Source organism: Puma concolor, chromosome C1, assembly GCF_028749965.1.
Source record: "Puma concolor isolate L17-30 chromosome C1, mPumCon1.1.hap2, whole genome shotgun sequence".
Classification (NCBI taxonomy): domain Eukaryota; kingdom Metazoa; phylum Chordata; class Mammalia; order Carnivora; family Felidae; genus Puma; species Puma concolor.
This window is the reverse complement of record NC_141674.1, coordinates 163,460,265-163,484,750: the sequence shown is the minus strand read 5'-3', so window position 1 is coordinate 163,484,750 and position 24,486 is coordinate 163,460,265. Positions and strand designations below refer to the sequence as shown.

The 24,486-nt window shown below is 43.2% G+C and overlaps 3 long non-coding RNA genes across 3 annotated transcripts in view; 2 read left to right on the top strand and 1 right to left on the bottom strand.

Annotated features, from left to right (window-relative positions):
- The window catches only part of LOC147578538 (uncharacterized), a 36,593-nt gene extending 26,225 nt beyond the window's left edge, over window positions 1–10,368 (top strand). The window contains exon 3 of the long non-coding RNA XR_015255325.1: window positions 10,121–10,368. This is a non-coding gene — a long non-coding RNA (uncharacterized LOC147578538). The remainder of the gene's footprint in view (window positions 1–10,120) is intronic.
- On the bottom strand, window positions 1,166–10,144 carry LOC147578539 (uncharacterized). The gene is made up of 2 exons (XR_015255324.1): window positions 9,763–10,144; window positions 1,166–2,909 (listed from the first exon to the last, which is right to left on the bottom strand). It is a non-coding gene; the product is annotated as an uncharacterized LOC147578539 (long non-coding RNA).
- A 1,723-nt stretch (window positions 10,369–12,091) lies between the features above and the next one.
- Window positions 12,092–23,872, top strand: LOC147578537 (uncharacterized). Its single transcript, XR_015255323.1, has 3 exons — window positions 12,092–12,575; window positions 15,014–15,083; window positions 23,581–23,872. It is a non-coding gene; the product is annotated as an uncharacterized LOC147578537 (long non-coding RNA).
- Window positions 23,873–24,486: the final 614 nt, after the last annotated feature.

Here is a 24,486-nt window from a genome sequence, read left to right as displayed (position 1 = left end):
GTAGTGGGGGTGAAGGTAGCAGGAATGATCTCGAGCTGTAATACCAAGAACTTTACCCTAATACTTAGTGGCCTGTGTCCTACTCCACCACCCACACACAGGCCCCTGAACTGCTCATGAAGCAATGCAGCACACACAGGAGGAAACCACAGCCCCCAAAGCCAGCGCCAGCAGGAGCAAAGAAGGCTGCATTTGCTCTGGGAGAGGAGCTCCTTCCCGCTTCTTGCCAGGCGGAGGGGCTGAGGGTGTTGCTGCACCCCCAGTCAAAGCTCGTATGGATCATCTTGGACTGGGCCCTGTCACTTCCCCATTGTATGCAAGAGCTAACCCCTCCTGACCATGAGGAGGATGAAGAACCTCATTACAGGATTCAGTCACCACTGAGTGGGTAAACATGTGTGTTTGTTGTCCTCTGTGAGCTTTTGTGATAAAATTGTCTATACTTAAAAATTTTTATTATAATTGTTTTTCAACATATATAGAAGTAGAGAGGGTAGTATATAGAATCCCATACACCCATCATCTAGATCTAACCATTAACATCTTACCATATCCTATAGGCTGAATGTTAATGTCCCCATGAAAATTTGTATGTTGAAACCTAACCCTGAATATGATATTGGGAGGTGGGGCCTTTGGGAGGTGATTAAACCACGAGGGTGGGGCCCTCATAAATGAATTAGTGCCCTTATGAAAGAGACCCTAGAGAGCTCACTCACCCCTTCCGCCACGTTAGGTTACAATGAGAAGGCACCATCTATGAACCAGGATGTGGGCTCTCATTAGACAGAATTTGCTGGCACCTCCATCTTGGATTTCCAGCCTCCAGAACTGTGAAAAATAATTTTTGTTGTTTATATAGAATTCTGTTACAGGAGCACAAATGGACTAAGATGCTATCTTTGTTTCATCATGTGTTTTTCTGTTCAGTAGGCTCCATGCCCAACCTGGGGCTTGAAATCACGAACCTGAGCTCAAGACCTGAGATCAAGAGTCAGACACTCAACCAACTGAGGCACCTAGCTGTACCCATCATGATGTTTTTTTTCTTAAGTATTTTAAAATAAATCCCAGATGTCATATTTCACTTCCAAATACTTAGGGGTATACTTTTTAAAAGATGAGGGCATTGTCTTATATAACCACAACACCATTATCACACATATAAAAATTTGTTTACATATTTATTTTTTATGTTTTTTTCCACACTTATCAAAATTAACAATAAGTTCTTAAATGTTTTCTGATACCCAGTCCAAATTCAAATTTTCTTGAAATATCCCAAGATGTCTCCTTACGGTTGGTACATTTGAATCAGGATCCAAACAAGGTGCACACATTGCATATGGTTGTTAGAGCTCTAGTTGCTTTAATCTAGGGATCACTTTGAAGTATTAACCAGGGGGGTGCTCTCACCCACCCACCCCCCTGGGCTTCAGTGAATCTCACCGAGTGGACTCCGAGGGCCCTCCCAGCAGTGCAGGCGATCAGACCAGAGTGACCAGGGTCTGGAGGAAGCAGCTTTGGCCTGCAACTAGAAACACGGAGTTTCGACATTTCAGATATGAGGCATGAGATTTGGAAAACTGTACAATGAAATTTCTGTTCCTTGACTCCAGACAAGATACAGCCTCTTCCTGGAGGACAGAGAGAGAAGATGGACCCCAGGAAAGAAGCAGACCCGAGAAACAGTGCACTCCACCCACCATGGGCCTAGGCAAAGGGGCTCCGTTTGCAGCTTGTGCTGAGGAGCTGGGCAGTCAGCCTCCTCAGGGTCCTCTGGTGAGCCCTGCTCCTGATCGGCTCCTTTTGTTTGTTCAATGGGCGGGGTGCTCATCTCTTCCAGGAGGACTTTGCAGCCAAGGGTCCACAGCACAGGGAAGCTCCCTCACAGGAAGTGGGGCCCTGGCTACCCAGAGGGTTGGTGGTGCTTGGAAGGAAGACCCTCCTACCCCCCACTCTCTCCCCGTCTGGCCGGCACCGTGTTGAGGTCATCCCCGCCGCTGGGCCGGGTGACACATACCCTCTTCTGCATCTCTGTAGGGCTGCCTGGTCAACGGCATACTCTCGTGCTCCCTCTGAGAGTTGAGCCATATGCTAGGTTGATTTCTTCCAAATTTGAAACTTTGATCAAAGAATAGCATTTCTTATGTGGGAGGAGAGTGCCTGAAGCCTCAGCTTTGCCCCCCGGCACTGTATTCCAGCTTAAACTGTGCCCTGAACCTCCTGGACCAGAACTAACCATGTTGGTGAACCCCTAGAGAAGCGGCCCCCGAGACCCTGGAGACAGAGTGGAGAGGGTGTGAGCCAACACCCAGATGACAGCTGTGCTCTTGGCCTTCTGGAGTACTGGCTGCCTTCTGTTTGTGCCTGTGTGAAAACTTGTTCCTCGGGAGCACATGGGGGGGTGGGGTGGGGGGGGACATTCATATTCTTTGATGACCTAGTCGGTGCTCTTTGGGCTCTCGTCCTGTATTGGCTTTGGTGGCAGTGGCTCTGGGAAGGCTGTGCCCTGCGGGAGGCTTCCTGAAGGACCCCAGAGGTCCTGACTGTACCAGGATGGTGAGGTCTTGGAGAAGGTGCTGCTTTGCTGGCCTCCACGTGTAGCTCTGAGATCTTGGCGGCTGGCAATCTGGTCTGCATCTGATCGATTTTATCTGCAAAGTATTCAGAAAATTTCTCCCCCAAAGAACATGCTGACCCCCTGAAGGAGGGAATGCAGTGTGGGTCGCTTGTTTGAAGACGTTCTCAGTTTTGATGAGGCTTGTGCAGAGACCCAAGATAAGCCTCAGAACACGAGCCAAGCGGGTGGGGGAAAGGCTCCTCTGGTGACACTCCGCATCTTCCCCTGCCTTCCATTTTACGTGTTTACCAATTGTGAAAGCAAATCCAGCTGTTGGGAGGAATTGCTTCCAGATGACATTATGGGAAAGGAAAACACACTTTATAAAAAAGCTGCAGAATAAAAAGCAGAACATGTATGCTTTGTGGGCCAGGATTTCATATGGACTATTTCCTGATATTGTGCAATAAGCCAGCTCCTGGGGTAATAATAAGAACAGTGCAAATGTTCCCTGCACCAGAGTCAGGAGACCAGAGCTGGGACTGGACTTGGCAGAACGTGGGGAAAATCACTTGACCTCCCTAGGCCACCATATTTTTCTCCCTCGCAGGAACCGCTCCCCACCTCACTGGAGATCCCTGTGAAAGCCTCAGAAAACATCTTCTGCATGTCGAGTGATGTGCAAGAACCAGAAGAAAGCAAGGACATTTTGCTTTTGGAAATGGGATGCGTTTCTCAGCCCCCCAGCACAGAAATTTGCTGTGTTGGCTTTCTCAAAGATTTTAGAAGCTCTCTAATGAGCTGGAATTAAAGTGTCCCTTTACTAATTTGGTTTTACAGGTCACTGGATAAAACCTACTTAGAGTGGTTTGGAAGAGGATTAGGACATTTGCGTCTCTTCCAAGTTGACTTTCCAGGCAGGGTCAGTCAGCAGCTGGAGACTCCCTTGGCTAGGGGCCAGAGCTCTTTTGTAAGCTGCAAGTTTGTAAGGGCCTGGTGAGCACACTGTAACTCTATTATCCAAGAAATGGACAGTTTGCAGGGAAATGAAAATGTAAATGTATAAAAACAAGGCACATATTCCTGAGTCGGGCTGCCTACAAGAAGGCCAGCACTGCAGTTCGCCAGGGCGAAGCAAACATTTGAGACCACTGAGCCACCCTCCAGACTCCTCCTGGGGCAGTGCGGACATCAGTAGCTCCAGAATTGCCTTATGCTCGGGAAATTTCCATAGACTAGGACTGTGGCTATGGAAATTAAAGTTAAATACGATTTAAAATGGTTTCTCAGTCCTACCAGCCACATTTCGAGTGCTCAATAGCCACATGCGATGAGTGATTACCGTGTGAGACAGTACGGATAAAATGAACATCCACTCATTTATCCAACAGATATTTATTTACAGAGTGTCATGGCAGCGAAGGGAGTACTTAACATTTCTGCCCTCATAGAGTTTATGTTCTAAAGGGGAAGATAAACAATGGACAATAAATATAGTAACTTTTTCCATCAGTTGTGATCCCAGCAGGAAACAGATGACTTAGTCAATTGAGTAATCGAGACAAGTTTCATGAGAGGAATTACCAACATGTGGGCGGACTTCAGGGTTGGAGACTTTGAGAGTTTCTCTTTGAGAAAGAGAAAACGGAGTTGCACCTGAGAACTACCCACTGTGGGGGAATCAGTGCCCACGCATGAGTCTAACAGGGCAAGAGAAGGGGCAGTCACCAGAACCCAGTGAGAACTCTGGGTGGGGGCTGTGGCCTCTGCTAGAGGGACCTGGCCAGGCCAGGCACCCCAGGTGGGGTGGGAGCCTCAGGACTGGACCCCATTCTCCTTTATTCTCGGGGCTCCTGCCTGTGCCCCCCACTGGCTGGCCCCCAGGGAAGCCGCAGGCAGGGAGTCCCCTGGGGCACAGAGCAGAGTGGAAAAGAGTGGAGAGGAATCTGGACAGACAAACAGCATTAGCACAATCATGCAGTATATTAAAAGGCAATAGGCACAGGAGGAAGAGAGGCAGCTAAGAGGCACCGGAACTGATGGGGCAGGGTAGCCAAGTAAAACAAACGGCCTGAAGTGCAGACTCCCCTTCCTTTGCTCTCCCACCACCCCTCTCTTTCCTGTCACCCTCCTCGGAGTCCTGCTATCGTCTCTGTGCTGCTTCCCTGCCACTCGTCACATCCCTTCCCTCTGGGCATCCTCACAAGGTCTCTGGAGCCAAAGCAGGTCAGTTCTGGCTAATTTTCAGTGAGTCTCTGTGCTCGGTTTACTTCGAAAGCACAGGTGGGGCAATTTTTTAATTTTTATTTTTTCCTCACTCATATCTTTTTTCTGTTCTTGGAATTCAGTCCAGAATATCATGTTGTATTTACTTGTCATGTCTCCTTAGTGTTCTCCAGTCTGTGACAGTTTCTCAGGCTTCCCTTGTCTTTCATGACCTTGACACTTTTGAAGAGCATCGGTCAGGTACTTTGTAAAATGTGCCTCAATTTGGGTTTGTCTGCTGTTTTCTCAGGACTGGACTGGGGTGTGAATTGTTGGGAAGAAGACCACACAGGGGAAGTGTCTTTCTCAAGACATTGAATCAGGGGTTCATGATATGAGTATAACGCTACAGCTGATGTTAACCTTGACCACTTGGTTAAGGTGGTACCCATCAGGTTTTGCAACAGTAAGGTTACTACTTTTCTTAAAGATTTTTTTAATGTTTATTTTTGAGAAAGAGAGAGACAGAGCATGCAGCATGTGCAGGGGAAGGGCAGAGAGGGAGGGAGACAGAGGATCCTAAGCGGGCTCTGCACTGATAGCACAGAGACCGATGCAGGACTTGAACCCACGAACCGTGAGATCATGCCCTGAGCTGGAGCTGGACGCTCAACTGACTGAGCCACCAGATGCTCCATGTTACTAACTTTCTTTGTTACCAGTAAGTCACTAAATCCAGCCCACACTCCGGGGAAAAGGAATGAAACTCCTATTCTAGAGGAAGGAGTATCAACGAATTTGTGGATATATGTGAAAACCACCACAGTAATTATTATTTTTGGGTAGATAACCTGGGGCGATACAAAGATCCCGTTTCTCCTTAAAGCCTCACCCACCAACTTTCACATTCCTCAGAGGATCTTGCCTGCCACCATCATTACCACAGGGCTCTAAGGCGATTTTGTGCTTTCCTCATTCCTTCTACATTTACAATTTGGAATCCTTCTTTAAGGACAGTTTTTCTCTTCTACTCATTTATTTATTCGGTCATTTATTTTTTATCAGTATGGACTCATGGGTGTTTGTTTTTTCTTTGACTTATAATCTAATACTACTGGTATGTATTCAGTGCTCAAAATGTTCTGGGTTTGGACACTGGGAACTTCTTCCGGTTTGCCCCTGTGTCCTCCTGACACGCCTTCATCCTTTTTGTGATTTGCTTTGTTCTGAGCACGACTTTACTTTCTGTCAGTGTAAAATGCCCCAAGCTCACCCTGTGTTTTCAGCCCCAGCCGTAGAATCTGCCATTTCTCCAGAGGGCCTCCCAGGGCATTTTTAATTTCTTTGCTGATATGCTGATGGCTTTATTAAGGGCATAATGTGCTGCCAGACTCAGAATCCTATCCTTACAGGCAACTGTCACAGTGGGAAAGAATCTGACAGATCCATTGTTCCCGATCTGGCACCGAATAGTTTTGTGACCTTGGGCACATAACTATGTAAGCCTCGGTATTCTCTTCTGTAAAATGGGGAATAATAATTGTACTTCCTTATGGGGTGAGAGCATTAAATGCGAGAATGCACGTGAGACAGTTCACATGCCTGTCCTAACTATCCAATGAATGTTTTTTGGTGATAATGAAGATGCTGCTGTTCCTGGTACAGGTGACTGGTTTTAAGGGAAGACTGCCTGGCTATGTAACTCTAATAAAACTCTCTGCCTCAGTTTCTCATCAGTAAAATGGGGATAATAACAATAACGATCTCATAGAGCTTTTGTTGGATTAAATGAGTCCAAACACACAAAGTCAATACACACTCAGAACAGAGCCTAGTAAGCCCGTGTTAACTACTAGCTGTTGGTTTTTTTTTTTAATTTTTTTAATGTTTATTTATTTTTGAGAGAGACAGAGCATGAGCGGGGGAGGGGCAGAGAGAGAGGGAGACACAGAATCTGAAGCAGGCTCCAGGCTCCTGGCTTGTCAGCACAGAGCCTGACGTGGGGCTCAAACCCACAAACTGTGAGATCATGACCTGAGCCAAAGTTGGACGCTTAACTGTCTGAGCCACCCAGGCGCCCCCTGTTTTTTTAATTATTACTCTTGTAGACTAAATGTCTAGTTCCTTTGGTGTTATCCTCCCGATGGTTGGTAGGCCAAGAATTATGGCAGAAAAATTAAACGATATAGTTAAAAAAAACCCAACTATGAAACGTAAAGATAAAAGATGGTTAACATCATGCGGTTATCATCCTTAAAAGGAGAACAGCCAAATTCAAATTCATAACTAGTTTGATCACCGTCATGTGCTGCTGACATTTCCTCCTCTGAGGTGTTGACAAATGGCTGAGAAAGAATTACTCAATTCACATTTGCCTCACACTGATGCATGAGGCCCAAATGGCCCACGGCTTTGGGGAAACTCTTTGTAAATCCATCAAATTTGGCCATTAAAAAATGATAACTATGATCAGCCGATGCTGAGGGACCCATTTTGTGGAAAAAAGAAATGAAACCAACACAGTTAGTGACACAATAATTAGGACGCAGGGGAGACTGCTGACAATTTGGAGATGTTTTCTTGGAGAAAATATCAAATGACTTTCAGTTTGCAGGACATTAATAGATAATTAAATTGACAATTTATTGTCGCAGAGTGACAGTTGTTCCCTTCTCCTCTGTGCACATGAGTCAAGCATCTAAAGGCAATTCTTGCCCTATCTTAATTGCGGGATAGAGTGCCTTGAAAAGTCCTTCCCTCCCGCTGAAAACCCCAATACATTTCCTTGTTAAGAACGTTAGGATTTTCTCACTATTGGCCTCAAAGTGTGGCCAAAACTACACCAGGATGGGTTATTATTAATTCAATTTTTTTTTGTTTTAATAAACTTATGTTTGAAAACCGTGAGTGCCCAAGTTAGCCTTATCCTCACCAACAGTATCATGGGGCCGTGGACTCTGATGATGATGAGAAATGTCAGCTGACCTCAGCCAACAGCTAGGTGGGGTCTCTCCTCCCTACAAAGAAAAACCCACTTGTGACCTGGCTGGGAACAGAAGTGGAATGGACAAGGGCCTGTAGGAGAAAACCAGGCTCTCCTCGTTGAGGCCATTTTCTCCAAAATAAGACAATGACACTGGCAGCAACCTTAAGGGATACACGTGTGTTCATTGTTGACAGACATTAGCATTCCTGAGGTCCAAGGATGAGAGACAAGGTGGCTGAGAGAAGTGACAGTGAAGATGTTCAGTGGGTCCACAAGGTAGAGGCAGGCAGTGGGGTAAAGCCTGTAAAGCCATCTCAAGCACACTGTGGTGGGGGCTCACTGGATCAGGAGGGGTCCCCTAGAGCCTGTTCTGGTGATGTGGCAGGCTGCACTACTCTCTGCTTTGGTCACTGCCCAATGCAAGGAAAATGGGTCTGAGTAAAGCCTTAAGGCTGACAAAGATGCTGAGTTGCAAACATCTGGATTCCATCAACGTGAGCACAATACTAACAGTTTTTACTGGAGCATAGCATCCAAGGAGTAAAGCAGGGACAAGTGAGGCTAGAGAGGGGTCGGTTGTGGAGGGCCCTGTGGGCAAGGTGAGGTATTTCCAACTTTATCCTAATAAAGTCCAGATAAAAGATGAACTAAACTAAGGTCGTTTGGTGAGAGGGTGGAGAAGAGATAACAAGCTGCTAAGTTCAAACTTGATGGCTGACCTGATGTAGGGGCTGTAGGAAGAGGAGGAGCTTATGATAACCCCTGGGTATCTAGCATGGGTAACAGATATCATAGCCAATGACAGGAATAGAGGAGGAAGAGTGGGATTTGGGGTAAAGGTGATGTATTCTGTTATTTTTTTTTTTAAAGATTTTATTTTTAAGTAATCTCTGCTCCCAACGTGGGGCTCGAACTCACAACCCCAAGATCAAGAGTCACATGTGCTACCGACTGAGCCAGCCAGGTGCCCCATATTCTGTTATCACATGATGAGTTGGAGGCATCTGTGGGATCCTTTTTGGAGACATCTGGTCTTTGGACACACTGACCTAGAGTTCAGGACACAGGGATGGGCCTGACCAACAGATTTGAGAGTCCCAGTGTCCTTAGGATAATATAAGCTGTGGGCACAAATAACCTCTTCAGGGAGAAGAGAAGGAAAGGAAAGGTTAACTTAATAACACAAGGAAGGAGAGAGCGGATCCCATGAAGGAGAGTGAGAAATAGCAGTCAGAAAACTAGTGGAGACCAATGTAATCAATTGTTAATTTGTTTCTCCTTGAGGTAATCTCAGCCAAACTAGCCGGACAGTATTTGGGTCCCTCTGTGGTAACCCTTCAGCAACTTGGTTCAGAACTCCATCCCTTAAAAAGCAAACGAAAAAACTACAGTTGGGTGAGATGTTTGGCAAAAACAAATGCAAACTGTATTGGGTAGCAGTTTTGAAACAACTGGTAATTATATAAATATAATTACGTTTATAGGGGTGCCTGGGTGGCCTAGTTGGTTAAGCATCCGACTCTTGGTTTGGGCTCAGGTCATGATCTGACGGTGCAGGAGTTGGAACCCCACGTCGGGCTCTGTGCTGACAGGCACATTGCCTGCTCTCTCTCCTCTCTACCCCTCCCCCACTCTTTCTGTCTCTCTCAGAATAAATAAAAAACATTAAAAAAAATAAATATAGTATATGTGTACCAGAATTCCTCCCCAAACTCAAGTATTTTGAGAACCTAGAGGGAGTGGGATTATAAAACAACATTTCGAATTCAGCAAACATGCATGTTCCCCTCATCATTTCTATTCTATTTGCTTTACTTCGGAAAATTTAGTGTTTTGCTACCAAGGTAAAGCCAAGATTCTGTTATTGTTTTTTTGATGGGTAAACCAAGGTACTGGATCCTGATGACTTATTCACATAGGTTATTAAAATCAAAACAGTAATAAGATCATCACATATTATGCCCATTATCAATATTTTTCTATGTTATGAAGACTGAATATCACTTACCTGGCACTCCTACTTCCTTTATTGATAGTAGTTATAAAACAATGTCTCTCAAGCTTCTTGTGTTCTTACCACACTATGGAATAATTTTTGGTGACATGGCAGCCTAGAAGTTACGAACTGGCAGCCCGCGGGGTGAGTTTTGATGGTCCTGCAAGTGTGTTTTAAAAGCCTGCCCTAGCTGACAACATTCGGAAGTCAGGGGATTTCACATAACAGTTCAGATGTCTGGCTTCTCTTGAAGGACTGGGTCAACAATCAGTGTCTGCTTCACGGTGGCTCTGCCTGCAGACCACGCCTGTCTTCTCCCATTCTGCACTCCCAGACTCTCACCTTTCTATTCCCCATCTCTTCCCTGTAGGCATCTGCGTGGGAGACCAGATCCCTCTGCTCTAGGCCAACCGACAGCTGCTCAAGGTGAATGGCCAACACCGGTCGTCGCTTCATTATTTGTGTCCGTCTCCTCCTGCCATTGGAACTCCTTAAGGGCTGAAGTTTTTACTTCCTGTGCTTGTGTGCCGACCGTGCTGTGCTAGGCCTGGCACACAGGCCCTCAATAAAAGTTGGGTTAATGAATCTATGAGGTTTTAATTCTTTGCAAGCAGTTGGCTACAGATGAAGAAGGGGAAATTGCAATGATTTGCCTGAGGTCCCAAAGCTTAGAAATCCCGGGTATGAGATTAGTCCAATCGGCCTGTGATGAAGCTGTGAATAAAGAACAGGCTTGGTGTTCGGGTGCATTTCTTGACAGATCCATCAGGCCTCACGTGCGGATTCCTGGGAATCTCTTCTGAGTCACAATGTGCATTCAAAGGCTCTGAGGGATTCTGTAGTAAAACACACAACTTGTTTTATTTGGTTCAGCTGAATGATTTCCTAGTCTTCATCTACTTTTTCACTATTTTTATACTCAGTCTTTGATTCATAACATCCCCTCTTCTCAGATGTACTAAATGGCAAGCAAATTTTTTTTTTTTAATGAAGGTAAAATACAAGTATCCTGGTTAAGACGATTTTGCAAGAATTTTGTGACAGTCCCACAGCTCCCTGGGATCTTCTTCAAAGTATGGCTAAAACCATGTTGGGAAATGTGGCTTTCACTGTGGTGTTCTTAGAAGTCAAGGTTAAGCTGTCTTGTTTCTTTTTCTCCTTGGACTGGGCGGTAAATCTCTGAAGATACAATACCTTAAATTTGTATGGCAATTTATAGTTTACATTGTCACATGCATCAATCTGCTTTTCCTTACAATAACATTGAGGGTAGGGCTTATTATTATTCCATTTTATAGGCAAATGGTCTCAAAGAGCTTCCCTGACTTGTTCAAGGCCTAAAACTAGCTAGAGGTAATGCCGAGATAAGCCAATCTTTTTATTCTCCGTCTGACCATCTTTTTGTAGTTCCATTCGACTCTCTTCCTCGAGCACATCCTTTTGCTTTTTGGTCAAGTCAGAATGTTGGCTCTAAATTCCTAAGATTTGGGGTTGTGATCCCCTCACCTAAACCTAAAATACTGGCTCCGCTGTTCTCAGTGAAGTCTTGAGGGCCACCAAGGAAAGGCGCTAAAGATGCTAAAGAAGGTTCTAGCACCTCGAAGGCCTGGAGGGCACACGCAGGGAAGTCAAGCGGGCTCCCCTTGAAGAGGCCCAGGACGCAGGAGAGGCAGGTCTGGCCCCGGACTTTTGCTCTTTCACCCAAAATCTTGCCCACTCTCCACCGCGCCTCAGGGCCACAAGCCCCTTCTGCGTCCGAACATTTCCTCTCAGGAGCTGCAACCTTGCCTTACTTCCCCCGGCGCTAAGGAAGGAGCCACCGTGTGAAAAGCTTAATTTGCTGAAAGAGCCTCGTGGAAACCCCCGTGCGCGCCTTTAACCTGCTGGGCGGGAGTCGCAGGCTCAGCGCCGGGTGTTTGCTGAGTCTGGGTCCAGAAGTGCTGGGACGCAGGCGGGCTGGCGGCCGGGGCCTCAACTTCCACAGCTTCCAGCAACCGGGGGAGGGAAGGGGTCCGTTCCTCGGCGGGGGGGGGAGGGGGGGGCCTCCCGGCCGAGCGCGGGGGAGGAGGCAGGGGCAGCGCTCGGGTGAGAGAGGGGAAGGAGAACCGAGTAGGGAGAGGGTGGCAGGGGACCGGGTGGGCGCGGGGAGGGGGGAGGGCGGAGCGGAAGGGGCGGCGGGGGAGGCAGGGGTTCTGGGGGCGGAGCGCCCGCGGGCGGGGCGCGGCAGCGGGTGGCTGTGACCCGCCCGCGCCGGCCGTGCCGGGGCCACGGCGCCTGAAGCCGGGCGCTGGGAAGGAGTACGGGGTTGGGGGGAGGGGGGGAAGGCGAGCGGTTCTTGACGTCGGAGGGGGCGTAGAGTTCTCTTTCCCGCGCTGGTCGCCGCCGCCTGGACGCCCGCCCGGCTGGGCCCGAGCGTCCAGGTGGAGGGGGGGGGGGCGTTGACCGCTAGGGGCTCAGCGGAAGTCGGGGCAGAGACCTGGAAGGAGGGGCGGCTGGTGGAGGCCCCTCCGGCCCGCCGGGGCCAATTCGGATTTGCTCTTGCCGCTCGGTTAAGCGTGGATTTAAGAGTGGAGCGCAGGCACTCTGTGCTCTCGGGGTAAGGCGGCCGCCAAGAGTGCTTCGCGCTGCGGGTGCTCAGATCTGAAGGGCGGGAGCTCGGTGGTCGGGGTTCCAGTGCGACTCCTGCGGGAGTCCTCAACCGAGCCGGGGCTCCCGGTGCTGAACCAGAGGTCTTCGTTTCTGTGGGCCCCACGTTGGAAACTTGAAGTCGTGAGGGGCTCTCTGTTCCAGGCAGAAGGTGTGTGTGAATGCGAGCGTGTACCGAGGTACGTGAGCAGCAGTGAGTGTCCGTGGAGAATGAGGATCTTTATTCCAAGAACCCCAGCTCGCCAGACCTTTAGGGAGGGGTGGGGTGAAGGGTTTAGGGCTACCTGAAGGTGAGGCAGCTTGTCCGACTTCAGGATGGCAGGAAATCCCCAGGGAAGTCCTGTCTTCCAATGTGACCGGAGGGCTGAGCATCTTAATGGCAGACCACGGCCTCCAGCCTCCATTCCGGTCCTGCCCGAGGAGGAGATCTCCTGGGAAGCTTATCATCACGGAATGACAAATCTCCATTTGTTTACCTCTTCTCCTCTGCTCCCTACCACAGACTGCAAGCTCATACTTTGCTTTCTGCTAACACTTGATTGGATGTTTCCCCCTCTTCTTGGACTCTCCAGTCTCTCTGAAGCCTTTGGACATCGAATGGAAGGCAGTGTTAAGAGCCCAACTTTGGAGACAGACTGAGATACTAGCTCTATGACCTGAGGCAAATTACGTGCCTCCTCGCACTGCAGTGTCCACTGCTGTAAAAGGGAGAGAATAGTAGTACTCACCTCCCAAAGTTCACCGGAGGATTAAATGAAATGATTCATGTAGAATGTATCTAGTCTTATTTGTTGAAGCCAGGAGCACCCACTTACTCTTAAGCTACCTTTGGTATCCCCCCTTCTGTACCCCTTTACTTTGCCACCTAATTAAACAGGGGGTCGCTTGACATGTTTTGTGTACAGATGGTTTGTTTCTTCAATCTGCTTTTTAATTTCTTTAAACATAGTCACTTTTATTTCTATCTGTACTCAGTGTCATCAGTTTGATACATTGCACAGAGCTTGTGTTCAATAAACATTTTTTGATTGATGAATAGAATCTCACTGATATTATTTTCTAGAGAGCGGTCTTTCTAGAAAGTTTGAAGTTATGGGAAAGGAAAACTCTTCATGGGGCAGGGTAAATAGAAGAAAACTTGATAGGTGAACTTATCTTGTTAGATTAGGGCCGTAAAAATGCATCATGTATAGTAACCTCAGCTATATAAAGAAGACTGCAAAAAAGACAATTGGAAGCAAATGCACCAAATGTTAGAGTTGATACCATGGTGAAGTAGGATTATGAGAGTGTGTGTGTGTGTGTGTGTGTGTGTGTGTGTGTGTGTGTTTTCTCTTGCTTTATACTTTTTAGACCTTTGCAACTTTTCTACAGTCAGTATGTATTACACCATTACTCAGGAAAATTACTTTAATTATGTAATTTAAGTAATAAAAGTGATCATATTTTGGACATTTACAGGTGGAGGGACATACCTGAGAGCAAAACAATGGTTTTCCTCCATTTTTTTTCCCAGACCAGATCAGTCTTTACTGATTTATGTGAGAAAATCAACTTACCAGTTTGAGAGGTGGAAACATTTTCTTTTTCAGTGACCAGAATACTTGTCTTGACTATTTAGGAGGACTTCCTTTGAAGTGTCAAGATCTCAAACAGGGAACCAAAATTATAGAAAGGTTCATATTAAATCCAGAGTCAAGGCAAAGTGAATAGAATGGTTGTAACAGCCTACTGAACTTTGACCTTGCCAGTGATTTTCTTTTTGAGCTTAAAAATGTAACAGTGCCATCCTGCTTGTATTACTGTAACCCTTTTTCCTTTAAAGTTTATTTATTTTTGAGAAAGAGAGCATGCACGCGCGCGCGCACACACACACACACACACACACACACACACACACACAAGCACATGGGGGAGGGGCGCAGGGACAGAGAGAGAATCTCAAGCAGGTTCCATGAGGAGCCCAACTTGGGTCAGATCTCCTTACACTGGGATCATGACCTGGACCCAAATCAAGAGTCAGATGCTTAACCAACTGAGCCACCCAGGTGCCCTTATAACCTTTCTTTTTTTTAATGCCAGATTTACAATTTACTTCAAACTAAGTTGCCTTCCATTTTTATTGAAAATTAGGGCAACACCTTGACTTCTATGTGCACAGTCATTCATTTGACAAAATTTACTAAGTACCTACCAAGTGCCAGGCCCCAGGCTGATGCTGAGAATACCAGGCAACACCTGGTTCTTATCTTCCAGGAGCTTGGCATCTAGATAATGGACATGCATATTTATAAACGATGATGTATAGGGAATTATTACGGAGGCTCTGGTAGGTCCCTGAATAGACAAACTTACAGCAGCAAGTGGCACATGAAGGAGTAACCAGTTCTCGTGGGGCAAGAGGACAACGAGAAGGAGGAGGCAGGAAAGCATCATAGAAAACTAGTTATCTGGCTGATTATGAGTCTTTAGCTTACAAGTGGTTAGTCCTTCCTGATGTGAGACAATTATTTCTTTCTGTACTTTGCTCTGATCATGTTGTTTTATACTCTAGCCATCTGATTACATTCTCCGATACATTAATGGTATGCTTTGTCATTCCTTCCTTTGTTGATAGGTGCAGTGAGTTTATAACATTCAAATTCTATTCCATCATATTCTACGGACTGGCCAAAATTTAAAAATATGTAAGTCCTTTTTTCATGAATGATTTAGACTTCTAAGACAACTTAAACCTTAAACTTTTTATTTGTACTTAAAACATATAATTGTACCTTCATTTCCCAGTTTTTAGGTGTGGGGCTCACTGTGTGGGTTTGCTGATTGGAAATGCTCCTTGTTTTTCTTGCAAAAGCCCCATTCTTGATACCTTGGGTTTAGGATTGCCAGCCTTTGTTTTTCTATAGCGGGAGAGAGAGTTTAAAGACACTTGTAAACAATATTAGTGTGGAGTTGTTTTAGGCTTTATAATTTCTTTCCTCATTTTTTAGTTTTCTAGCTTGCAATTAATTTGACATCAGTTTTTGTTATTTATTTTTTAGCGACCTGCCTTTATAGTCTTTTCAAAGTGTTCAACTTCATTTTTACATTAATTTTCATGTCTGGCTTTAAAATTTACTTGTTTGGGGTTTTCTTTTTTTGCACTTATGTTTCACTTTTGATGCCATAAATATAAACACATTTTAGAATAAATAACTGATTTTAAGCATACAATATAACTGTTCTATACTGTTTCATTTTTTTTTTTTTAATTTTTTTTTTCAACGTTTTTTATTTATTTTTCGGACAGAGAGAGACAGAGCATGAACGGGGGAGGGGCAGAGAGAGAGGGAGACACAGAATCGGAAACAGGCTCCAGGCCCTGAGCCATCAGCCCAGAGCCTGATGCGGGGCTCGAACTCACGGACCGTGAGATCGTGACCTGGCTGAAGTCGGACGCTTTACCGACTGCGCCACCCAGGCGCCCCTATACTGTTTCATTTTAAAGATGCCAGTCATGACTCAGTGAATTTATGTCAACCCAGTAAATTGATATGAAGACTTACACTTTGAAAAATACTGTGATAAAGAGTAGCCTGCTAACATTCAGTGCACCTGGCATCATTGGGGGTTAAAGAGAGTTAGAGAGCGAAGGTAATCCAGTAAGTTGGTTAAGTAATGTTCCATTAAGAGAGCTTCTCCTGTATTCAGATTTTGTTGTATTAAATTTCTGGGTCAACCACTAGGGTTTGCAAATTTCATTGCATTCAAGTTTTGGCTCCTCTGTTTTGAGTTTTAAAGCTGGAGTAGATCTAAAACTCTCAAACTTAGAGTTGGTGCTAATGGCCCACAGGGTTCATGTAATATATTTAGCCACCATAACTGAACTATTTGATGATATCATTTTCCATGGATAGAACAAGGAGATTAATTGATAAAATGGCTAAGCTAATATAAAAAAGCATTTTTTCAAGTTTATGATAATGTCTGAGGCCTCTAAGAACCTCCACTTAAGCCTTAGCCTTGTGTTCTCTCCAGGGAGAGAAAGATATTTGATGGAATCAGAAAAGGATATGCAAGCAAGAATATTTGTTTAAGTTGAAATCAAGACCTTTCTTCTCCTCCATGAAGGCTCCAAGTTACGAAAGATATTGGGGGCTATCCTGCCACAGAGCATAGGAAAGACAGGTGGATATTTTCCTGGGTTGATAGCTCTAGCTACCTTGTTGTGCAAACTAGCTTTCAGAAGTTAACTCCTTTTCAAAATGCCTGTTGTTCAAGAAAGATGGGGCCAGTGAAAGAATGGACTAACTGTGGTAAAATATCTGGGAATCTCCACCTGTGCCTTAGGTACCTCAATTCCGTTTTTAATGAGGGAATGCTGTATAACATACTTCGTATCTGTGGATGTCAGGCCCGGAACCTTAGAAGTAGGTTGGGTGTGGAGATTGCCGAGAAACAGGACTGGCGGAGGATGTTCATTAGGCACATCTCCTGACATTATTAGCTGTTTTTTGAACCTTCCAAAATGGATAGAGTTAGAGAGATTGCAGTTATAGAGAGGATACATTAATGTCAGAGAGAGAAGTCAACCAATTCTGCAAACTGGGCCTAATGACTGCTCGTCACTATTGTGTAGTTCCCCAAATTCACACTGTCAATATAACCAGAGTGACCAGGCTCTCAGGGACCGAGTCATGCTAGCCAGACTCACTGAAGACTTGAAAGAATGGAACATCAGTTCACAATGGAGATATTCATCTCTACTGACCAAGAGAGGATCCTCTTGGATATATGTTCTCCAGGATCCTCTGCTAAATCCTGGGTACCTGGGGAACCATCCTAGTAACCAGAAAGTTGTTTAGGGATCTTAAAATCACAAAGAGAAAGGGATGGTGTTATGGATTCAATTGTGTCCCCAACAAATTCATATGTTGAAGTCCTAACCCCCAGTACTTTGGAATGTGACTTTATTAGGAAATAGAGTCATTGCAGAAATAATTAGTTAAGATTAAGAGTAGAATGGCACCTAATCCAATATGATTAGCATCCTTATAAAAAGGATGGGATCAAATTAGTTATTATCAACTTAAATTTTTTTAGTGTTTATTTTTTGAGAGAGAGAGAAAGAGTGTGCACGGAGGAGGGGCAGAGAGAGAGAGAGAGAGAGAGAGAGAGAGACAGAATACCAAGCAGGCTCCAGGCTCTAAGCTGTCAGCACAGAACCCAACATGGGGCTCGAAACCATATACCATGAGATCATGACCTGAACCAAAGTCAGACGCCCAGCTCACTGAGCCAGCCAGGTGCCCCAGCATTATCAACTTAAAATAGACTGTTATAGATATAAGTTGTCACAGATAAACCTAATGTAATCACATAGTAAAAACTGTAGTAAATACACAAAAGATAAACAAAGGAATGTAAGCATACCACTAAAGAAAGTCATCACACCGCAAAGGAAGAGAGCAGCAGAGGAAGAAAGAAACAGAGAGTAACTGTAAAAACAGCCAGAAAACAATTAACAAACTGGCAACCAACACATACCTATCAATAATTATTTTAAATATAGGTGGGCTAAATTCTCCAATCAAAAGACAGAGTGGCTGAATGGATAAAAAAAAAACCAAGACCCCCCTGTGTTCTATCTGCAGGAGACTCACTTTCGATGTAAGGACACACCCTTACATCTGAAAGTGAAGGGACGGAAGAAGATATTCCGTGCAAATGGAAACCAAAGGAAAGCTGGAATAGCTAGACTTCTGTCAGACAAGATAGACTTTCGGACAGAAGACTGTAAGAGACAAGGCAAGTTGTTACATGATAAAGGGGTCAACCCGACGAGAAGATACAACATTTGTAAATACGTACCCAATAGAGAAACATCCAAATATATAAAGCAAATATTAATAGATCTAAAGGAAAAATAGCAATACAAGACTACTAGAGGACATTAATACCCAACTTACATCAATGGATAGATAATCCAGACAGAAAATCAATAAGGAAACATTGGTCTTAAATGATGTGTTAGACCAGAGAGACTTAATAGATATATACAAATATTCCATCCAAAAGCAGCAGAATATACATTCTTCTCAAGTACACATGGAACATTTTCCAAGATAGACCATATGCCACAAAACAAGTATTAATACATTAAAGAAGATTGAATCATAGCAAACAACTGTTCTGACCACAGTGGTATGAAACTAGAAATTAATTACATGAAGAAAACTGGAAAATTCACAAACGTGGAAATTAAACAACATGCTATTGTATAACGAGTGGTTCAACAAAGAAAAGAGAAATAAAATAATACTTTGACACAAATGAAAATGGAAATGTAACATGCTAAAATTTATAGGATGTGGCAAAAGCAGGTGTTTTTTTTCCTTTCTTTCAAAGTTTTTATTTAAATTCCAGTTAGTTAATGTACAGTGTAACATTAGTTTCAGGTATGAATTTAGTGATTCATCACTTACATATGATACCCAGTGCTCACCACAATAAGTGTCCTCCTTAATACCTATAACCTATCTAACCCTTCCCCCCTGCGCACTCCCCTTCAGTTACCATCAGTTTGTTCTCTATTGTTAAGAGCAAAAGCAGTTCTAAGAAGGAAGTTTATAGTGATAAATTCCTACCTCAAGAAACAAGAAAAACCTCAAATAAACAACCTAACTCTACACCTCAAGAAACTAGAAAAAGAACGAATGGAGCCCAAAGTTAGTAGAAGGGTAAACAAAGACTAGAGCAGAAATAAATGAAATGCAAACTAAAAAGATAATAGAAAAGATTAATGAAATTAAGAGCTGTTCTTCGAAAGGATAAACAAAATTGACAAGTGTTTAGCTAGACTCCCCAAGAAAAAAAGAGGACTCAAAAGCAGAAATGAAAGAGATGTTACAGCTGATACCATAGAAATACAAATGATTAATAGAGACTACTATAAATAATTTACACTAACAAATTGGACAAACTAGAAAAAATGGATAAATTCCTAGAATACACAACCTACCAAGACTGAATCATGATGAAATAGAAAATCTGAATAGACTAATTTCTAATAAGGAGATTGAATCAGTAATCAAAAACTTCCCAACAAACAAAGTCCAGGACCAGATGACTTTACTAGTGAATTCTACCAAACATTCAAAGAAGAATGAATACAAATCCTTCTCAAACTTTTCTCAAAAATAGAAGAGCAGGGAACTCTTTTTAAAGTTAAAAAAAAATATTTATTTGTTTTTGAGAGAGAGAGAGAGGGAGAGTGCGAGTGGGGAAGGGGCAGAGACAGGGAGACACAGAATCTGAAGCAGGCTCCAGGTTCTGAGCTGTCAGCACAGAGCCTGATGTGGGCCTCGAACCACAAACTGTGAGATCATGACCTGAGCCAAAGTTGAACACTTAACCGACTGAGCCACCCAGGTGGCTTTTTTTTTTTTTTTTAGGGAACCTTTTAAATGAATTTTACAAGGTCAGCATTATCCTGTTACCAAAAGCAGGCAAGGATGCCGCAAGAAAATTACTGGCCAATATCCCTGATGAGTATAGATGCAAAAATCTTCAATAAAAAACAAACCAAATTCAACAATACATTAAAAGGATCATATACCATGATTGAGTGGGCTCTTTCTAGGAATGCAAAGATGGTGTGATGTCTACAAGTCAATCAATGTGATACACCACATTAACAAAACGAAGGATAAAAATATGATTAGGTCAGTAGATAGAATAAGCATTTGACCAAATTTATCATCCATTTATGACAAAAACTCTCACCAAGTGGGTGTAGAGGGAACATACCTCAACATAATAAAGGCCATATATGACAAGTCCACAGCTAAGATCATACTCAATGGTGAAAAGCTGAAAGCTTTTCCTCTAAGATCAGGAATAAGACATGGATGTCCACCCTTGCACTTTTATTCAACATGTTATTGAAAGTCCTAGCCAGAGCAATTAGGTAAGAAAAAGAAATAAAAGTCATCTACACCAGAAAGAAAGAAGTAAAACTCATTATTTGCAGGTGACATAATAATGTATACAGGAAGATCCTATAGAATACATCAAAAAGCTGTTCGAATAAACAAACTCAATAAAATTGCAGGATACAAAATTTATACTAAAAAATATGTTTCATTTTTGGGGGCACTTGGGTGGCTCAGTCAGTTAAGCATCTGACTTCAGCTCAGGTCACGATCTCACAGTCTGTGGGTTGAGCCCTGCATGGGACTCTGTGCTGACAGCTCAGAGCCTGGAGCCTGCTGCAGAGTCTGGGTCTCACCCTCTCTCTGTCCCTCCCCCTCACACTCTGTCTCTCAAAAATGAATAAACATAAAATTTTTTTAAAATTCTGTTTCATTTTTATATACTAAAAGTGAGCTATCAGAAAGAGAAATTAAGAAAATAATCTCACTTACATCAAAAAGAATAAAATACCTAGGAAAAAATTTAACCAAGGATGTGAAAGACTTATATATTAAAAACTCTAGGACATTAATGAAAGAAATTGAAGAAGACACAAATAAATGGAAAAATAGTCCACGCTCATGGATTGGAAGAATTAATATTGTTAAAATGTCTATACAATCCAAAGCAATCTACAGTTTCAATGAAAGCTCTATCAAATGGCATTTTTCACAGAAATAGAACAATCCTAAAAAAAAAAAAAGAAATCCTAAACTTTGTATGGAACCATAAAAAACCTGGAATAGTCAATCTTTTGAAAGAAGAACAAAGCTGGAGGTGTCACACTCCCTATTTCAAACTATTACAAAGCTTTAGTAATTAAAACAATACGGTATTGGCACTAAAAACAAACATAGATCAATAGAACAGAATAGAGAGCCCAGAAATAAACCCACACATATATGGTCCATTATTTTTTTAAGTTTATGTATGTATGTATTTTGGGGGGGGGGAGGGGCAGAGAGAGACAGGAGCACAGCTCAGGGCTCAAACCCATGAACCGTGAGATCACGACCTGAGCCAGAACCAAGAGTTGAATGCTTAACCAACTGAACCACTCAGGTGCCTCTATACGGTCAATAATAACAAAGGAGCCAAGAAAATATGATGGGAAAAGTACAGTCTTTTCAGTAAATGGTGTTAGGAAACTTGGGACAGCCACATGCAAAAGAATGAAACTAGACCACTATCTTATAACATGCACAAAAATTAAAATGGATTAAAGGAGTGCCTGGGTGGCTCAGTCAGTTAAATGTCAGACTTTGGCTCAGGTCATGATCTCACGGCTTATGGGTTTGAGCCCCGTGTCGGGCTCTGTGCTGACAGCTCAGAGCCTGGAACCTGCTTTGGATCCTCTGTTCTCTTCTCTCTCTCTGTCCCTCCCCTGTTCATGCTTTCTCTCTCTTTCTCTTTCTCAAAAATAAATAAACATTAAAAAAAAAAAAAACTGCTAGAAGGAAACATAGGTGGTAAGATCCTTGACATAAGTCTTGGTGATATTTTTTGAATCTGACACCAAAAGCAAAGGCAGCAAAAGCAAAAATAAATAAGTGGGATGACGTCAAACTAAAAAGCACAGCAAAGGAAACAATCAACAAAATCAAAATGCAACCTACTGAATGGGACAAAATATTTGCAAATCATATATCTAATAAGAACCTAATATCCAAAATATATAAAGAACTCAAACAACTCAATAGCAAAAAAACATACAATCCAATTAAAAAATGGACAGGGAATCTAAATAGACATTTTTCCAAAGAAGATATACAGATGGCCAATAGGTTCGTGGAAAGGCGCTCAACATTACCAATTATTGGGTAAATGCAAATGAAAATCATAATGAGATATCACCATCACACCTGTCAGAATGACTATTCTCCAAAAGAGAAGAAATAACAAATGTTGGTGAGGATGTGGAGAAAAGGGAACCCTTGTGCACTGTTGATGGGAATGTAAATTGGTGCAGCTGCTATGGAAACACTATGGAGGATCCTCAAAAAATTCAAAATAAAACTACCATGTGATCCAGCAATTCCATTTCTGGATATTTATTTGAAGAAAATGAAAGCATTAATTCAAAAATATATGCACCCCCATGTTCATTGCTGCATTATTTACAACAGCCAAGACATGGAAGCAGTCTAAGTGTCCATTAATAGATGAATGGATAAAGAAATTGGGGTACACACACACACACACACACACACACACACACACACACAAATACACAAATGGAATGTTACTCAGCCATAAAAAAGATTGAAATTTTGCTATTTGTGACAACACGAAAGGACTTTGAGGGCATTGTGTTAAATGAAAGAAGCCAGAGAAAGACAAGTATCATATGATCTCTCTTATATGTGGAATCTAGAAAAAAACATATAATTAAACTCATAGATACAAAGAACAGATTGGTGGTTGCCGGAGGCAGGGAGTGGTAGGGCTAAGAGAAATGGGTGAACTTTTTGTTTGTTTGTTTAAATAAGTTGGATGAAAACAATGATAATTTTATTGTTGAACAAAAAGTAGCACTTCACTAAAAACTGTCCTTCAGATTCAGAGATTGATTAAATATGATTATGAAAATGTCAAAAGCAAAATCTAGTCCTATAAACTGGCATGAAATTTAACAAAATGTTAATCTAATCCTATTTAAGTGAGAAAAATACCATTGTTTTTTGAATATTGATTATTCGTATGGAAAAATCAAGAAACAAAGATTTATGCAAACAAAAGGAAATAATTATCTAAAGAGAACTCCAACTCCCAAAGTTCATTAACAGTTTCGACTTCGAAGTATTCTTCTGTGGGTGCCTGGATGGCTCAGTCGGTTAAGGATCTGCTCTTGATTTTGACTCAGGTCATGATCTCATGGTTCATGAGATCAAGCCCTATTTCGGTCTCTGCAGTGACAGTGCAGAACCTCCTTGGAATTCTCTCTCCCCCTCTCTCTCAAAATAAACAACCAAAAAAATATTCTTGGGGCACCTGGGTGGCTCAGTCAGTTAAGCATCCCACTTCAACTCAGGTCATGATCTCATGGTTTGTGAGTTTGAGCCCCCGCCTCGGGCTGTCAGCACAGAGACCCTTTTGGATTCTCTATCTCTCTCTCTGCCTCTCTCCTGCTCATTCTCTCTCTCTCTCTCTCTCTCTCAAAAATAAGTAAACATTTAAAAATACTGTTTATTATATCTCAGTTGTCTTTGTCATACTTGTTATGTCTCACAGTACACCTGTGCTGCTCCTGCCAAGTATGGATACACACTCCCCAAATTATTCTCAGTTTTAATGAACAGAAGAATCACCTGGAGCTGCTGATTTAAAAAGATGAAGATGAAGATGAGGGTGAAGACGAAGACAAAGAAGAAGATGGAGAAGAAGGAGAAACGAGAAAGAAAGAAATAACAAAAGAAGATGGAGGTTTTTATAATCCCTGTCCCTTGAAATTTTGATTTGTAAGTTTGTGGTTGGACCCAAGAACCATCATTTTACATAAGCACCATAGGTGTTGTTAACCCCACCGATTGTCTGTTGATTCCTATCATTTTCTTTCTTAGAACATAATCAAAATTCCAATCAGAATTCTCCGGAGACATCCAGCGTAGTCCAACTTTCGTAGGTCCTACTCCTAACTTTATGGTCTTAGGCATTTTCCCATAAGAGTTCAGAAGTAGGGGCGCTCGGGTGGCTCAGTCGGTTGAGCATCTGACTTCGGCTCAGGTCATGATCTCGTGGTTCATGAGTTCGAGCCCTGCATCAGGCCCTGTACTGACAGCTTGGAGCCCGGAGCCTGTTTCGAATTCTATGTCTCCCTCTCTCTCTCTGCCCCTCCCCCCTCTCACGTTCTGTCTCTCTCTTTCTCTCTCTCTCAAAAAATAAACATTGGAAAAAAAAAGAGTTCAGAAGTAGGTGAGGTGTCAGAGCCAGGCTGATTCATTCATTCATTCAGCAAACCTTTTTGAGCACCTGCATCAGGGAAACAAATAGACATAAATCTCTTACATTCTTGCTGGGAGGAGTCAATAAATCAATAAGTACACTAGGTGAGCAGTACTAGAGAAAAAAGTAAGCAGGGTAGGGAGACTGTGAGTGCAGAGGGTCTTGCAGACATTGTGGTTCTCAATGGGGTGACCT